Below are 5,000 nucleotides of genomic sequence, written 5' to 3' on the forward strand. Positions count from 1 at the left end.
TGCCTGAGCAAACTCGGAGGAAAAGGCCCATCGGCGATGGGGCCGAGCGGCAGGTGCGTACCCGGGCCCCTGGGGGCCCCGGCGGGCGGGCCCGGGTCCTGCCTTCCCCGGATTCAGAACCGCCGGACCTGTCGGAGGTCGGACTGTAGGAAAAAACTCGGAGAAAAAGAACCATCGGGAAGGGGCTGAGAGGCAGGTGCAATCCCCCGGGCCCCTGGGGGCCCCGGCGGGCTGGCCCGGGTGCTGCCTGGCCCCGTCTCAGCATGGCCAGACCTCGCGGAGGCCTGCCTGAGCAAACTCGGAGGAAAAGGCCCATCGGCAAGGGGGCTGAGCGGCAGGTACGTACCCGTGCCCGGGTCCTGCCTTCCCCTGATTCAGAATCGCAAAACCACACGGAGGTCTGACTGACCCTCTCCCTAGTAATCCGGAGGAAAATTACCCCCCTTTCTTGTAATCCGTGCACTTGAGGTGACAGAGGGGACCTAAGGCGCGAAAGGGAGGCAAATGGCACCTCATCGGGACTTCCAGGGAAGTTCGGCCATCTGGTCGCCCTCATAGGAAAGCATTGCGGGAGACCAGATGGCCGAGGCGAACCTAGAGACCAGATGGCCGAGGGGATCCCGGAGACCAGATGGCCGAGGGGATCCCAGAGACCAGATGGCCGAGGGGATCCCAGAGACCAGATAGCCGGGCACGAAAGTCAAGCCAGCCGGTGTCACTCTATGCCCCAACGAAAAAGTGAGCTGGCGCCAGGGAACGGGGGCGTGGGGACCAAAGGCCCGGGGCCGTGGCACCCGACCTGGGGCCCGGCCTGGCCCCCGGACACAGCCGGGGCTCCCAGGCCCGGAGGCACAGGGGAAGCCTCCCCGGGCCCTCCGGACCCCGTCCCGGGGCAGCCTGCCACGCAGCAGGACCAAGGACAGCGCCCGGGATGGGGAGGCCGCCCTCCCCGGGCCCTCAGGGGCCCCGGCCGGAGCTGCTGAACTCGGCCGAGCGAGGGGAGGCTTCCCGGGCACAACGGAGCCCTGTCCCGGAGCTTTGGCAGTGTGGCAGGCCGGGGGACCGGGCCCAGGGCCGTGGCACCCGACCCGGGGCCCGTCCGGGCCCCTGGACCCAGCCGAGGCTCCCAGGCCCGGAGGCGCAAAGGGAAGCCTCCCCGGGCCCTCCGTACCCCGTCCCGGGGCAGCCTGCCACGCAGCAGGACCAAGGACAGCGCCCGGGATGGGGAGGCCGCCCTCCCCGGGCCCTCAGGGGCCCCGGCCGGAGCTGCTGAACTCGGCCGAGCGAGGGGAGGCTTCCCGGGCACAACGGAGCCCTGTCCTGGAGCTTTGGCAGTGTGGCAGGCCGGGGGACCGGGCCCAGGGCCGTGGCACCCGACCCGGGGCCCGTCCGGGCCCCTGGACCCAGCCGGGGCTCCCAGGCCCGGAGGCGCAGGGGAAGCCTCCCAGGGCAATCCGGACCCCGTCTCGGGCACGCAGCAGGACCAAGGACAGCGCCCGGGATGGGGAGGCCGCCCTCCCCGGGCCCTCAGGGGCCCCCGGCCGGAGCTGCTGAACTCAGCCGAGCGAGGGGAGGCTTCCCGGGCACGACGGAACCCCGTCCTGGTCCTTTGGCTGTGCGGCAGGCCGGTGGACCGGGCCCAGGGCCGTGGCACCCGACCCGGGGCCCGGCCGGGCCCCTGGACCCAGCCTGGGCTCCCAAGCCCGGCGGCGCAGGGAAAGCCTCCCTGGGCCCTCCGGACCCCGTCCCGGGCACCCTGCCACGCAGCAGGACCAAGGACAGCGCCCGGGATGGGGAGGCCGCCCTCCCCTGGACCTCAGGCCTCAGGCCTTCCAGGTAAGCCCGGCAATCTGGTCGCCCCGTTGGAAAGCATTGCGCGCTACTATTGCAAACACATTATCTACCGGACTTGCTCTAGATGGCGCTCCAACATAAGGAATGAACCAACACCTTCCCTACTGGAATTGTGACGAGCTAAAGTCGTCAGCAGCACCGAAGGGGCTAGTTTATCAACACTTTCCCTCCTGTTGCGCGGGTTGCTGTTTGAAAAATAGATTTTATTATGCCTTTAGTTAGTGTGTCCTCTAGATCAAGTTGATCTACTGACTTGTGATGCCAAGGCATCTCGCTGTAAAGGAATGCGATGTCACGGCATGCATTTTTCGCATTCGAATAGATACCCGCCTATAACCCCTTCACTGCGGCGGTTCAAATGGGTTTGGGCATGGAGCTGTGGTGCTCATGATGGAGCCCAACCCGGGCCCCTGGCCCCATCTGGGAGACCGGAGGCGCTGGGGACGCCTCCCCGGGCCCTCCCGGACCCCATCCAGGGCTTCCTGCCACGCGGCAGGCCCAGGAACAGACCCGGGGCTGGGGCAACATCCTGGCCCGTCCAGCTGCCGGCTGAGGACCGCTAGGCCGAGAGTACCTTGTCCCTATCAATCCGGAGGAAAATTACCCATATTTCTTGTAATCCGTGCACACAAGGTGACAGAGGGGACCCAGGGCGAAAAAGTGCGCGAGCTCCCGGAGCCCTCGCTCGGATCCGGGAGGCGAATGGCACCTCATCGGGACTTCCAGGGAAGTCCGGCCATCTGGTCGCTACATAGGAAAGCATTGCTGGCGACCAGATGGCCGAGGCGAGAGGGGCGACAAGATTGCCGCGGCCGAAATGACACCAATCTGCCTGCCCCAGGCCTGTAGGGATCAGGAGCTGCAGGGCTCCGGGGCTCCGGGGCTCCGGGGCTCCCTGCCGCGCGGCAGGACCCAGGACGGAGCCCCCGGTATGGAGGCCACCCTCTCAGGGGCCCCGGACGGGGCTCCCAAAACCCAGCGGAGCAAGGGGAGGCTCCCTGGGCACCACGGAACCCAGTCCCGGGCCTTTGGCAGTGCGGCAGGCCGGAGGGACGGGGCCCTGGGCCCAAGCACCCCACTCGGGGCCCGGCGAGGCCCCTCGACCCTGCCGGGGCTCCCAGGCCCAGAGGCGCAGGGGAAGCCTACCCCGGGTCCTCCGGACCCCGTCCCAGGCACCCTGCCACGCGGCAGGACCCAGGACGGACCCCCGGGCAAGGAGGCCAACCTCCCCGGGGCAACTGAGGGCCCCAGGACGGAGCTCCTGAACCCAGCCAAGCACGGGGAGGCACCCCGGGCACCACGGAACCCAGTGCCGGGCCTTTGACAGTGCGGCAGGCCGGAGGACAGGGCCCTGGGCCAGAGCACCCCATCCGGGGCCCGGGGACCCCAAGGCCCAGAGGCCTTGGGAACCCCGGGCCCCGGAACCCATCCCTGGCACCCTGCCACGCGGAAGGACCCAGGACGGTGCCCCGGACGGAGCTCTTGAACCCAGCCAGGCTCCCCAGGCACAACGGACACCGCTAGGCCGAGAGGGGTCCCAGAGTACCTTGTCCCTATCAATCCGGAGGTGAGTTACCCCCATTTCTTGTAATCCCTGCACACGAGGTAACAGAGGGGACCCAGAGCGCAAAAGTGCCCGACCTCCCGGAGCCCTCGCTGGGATCCGGGAGGCGAATGGCACCTCATCGGGACTTCCAGGGAAGTCCGGCCATCTGGTCGCTACATAGGAAAGCATTTCGGGCGACCAGATGGCCGAGGCGAGAGGGGCGACCAGATGGCCGGGACCGAAATGACACCAATCTGCCTGCCCCAGGCCTGTAGGGAGCTCCGGGGCTCCAAGGCTCCAGGCCTCCGGGGCTCTGGGGCTCTGGGGCTCTGGGGCTCTGGGGCTCTGGGGCTCTGGGGCTCTGGGTCTATGGGTCTCTGGGGCTCTGGGGCTCTGGGGCTCTGGGGCTCTGGGTCTATGGGTCTATGGGTCTCTGGGTCTCTGGGTCTCTGGGTCTCTGGGTCTGCAGGGCTCGGGGACTGCAGGGCTCCATGGCTCGAGGGGCTGCAGGGCTACGGGGCTCCGGGGCTCCGGGGCTCCAGGGCTCCAGGGCTCCTGGGCTGCAGGGCTCCAGGGCTGCAGAGCTCCGGGGCTGCTGGGCTCCAGGGCTCGAGGTCTGCAGGGCTCCAGGGTTACAGGGCCTGGGACCCATGGATCCCGTCCCGGGTACTTTGCCACTCTGTGGGCCGGAGGAGGGAGCCCCGGATGCCTGGGAGGTGTTGCCCAGGCATCGCCCATCTGGTCCCAAGCAGGGAACAACCAGCCCCGGAAGGGTGTTCGGGCATACCCTTGCACCTACTAATCCGGAGGAAAATTACCCCCATTTCTTGTAATCCATGCACTCGAGGTGACAGAGGGGACCCACGGCGCAAACGTGCCCAACCTCCTGGAGCCCTGGCTGGGATCCGGGAGGCAAATGGCACCTCATCGGCACTTCCAGGGAAGTCCGGCCATCTGGTCGCTTTATAGGAAAGCATTGCAGGCGACCAGATGGCCGAGGCGAGAGGGGCGACCAGATGGCCGGGACCGAAATGACACCAATCTGCCTGCCCCAGGCCTGTAGGGAGCTCCGGGGCTCCAAGGCTCCAGGCCTCCGGGGCTCTGGGGCTCCGGGGCTTCAGGCCTCCCCGGGCCCTGATGGACCCTCTGTCCCGGGCGCCCCGGACCCCCGGCCGGCTAGCAGGACGGAGGGGTATTCCCGCTCCACCGGGCCCTGCCGGACGGGGCTCAAGCCCCGGGCCCGCCGGCCCCAGTCCCGGCTTTCTGAACCCTAGTCCAGGCCGGGGAGAGCCTCCCTGGGCCCCGGTCGACCCTCCGTCCCGGGCGCCCCGGACCCCCGGCCGGCTTGCAGGACGGAGGGGTATTCCCGCTCCACCGGGCCCTGCCGGACGGAGCTCAAGCCCCGGGCCCGGTCCCGGCCCCAGTCCCGGCTTTCCGAACCCTAGTCCAGGCCGGGGAGAGCCTCCCTGGGCCCCGGTCGACCCTCCGTCCCGGGCGCCCCGGACCCCAGGCCGGCTTGCAGGACGGAGGGGTATTCCAGCACCACCGGGCCCTGCCGGACTGGGCTCAAGCCCCGGGCCCGGTCCCGGCCCCAGTCCCG

Source organism: Lissotriton vulgaris, chromosome 8, assembly GCF_964263255.1.
Source record: "Lissotriton vulgaris chromosome 8, aLisVul1.2, whole genome shotgun sequence".
NCBI classification, from domain to species: Eukaryota; Metazoa; Chordata; class Amphibia; order Caudata; family Salamandridae; genus Lissotriton; species Lissotriton vulgaris.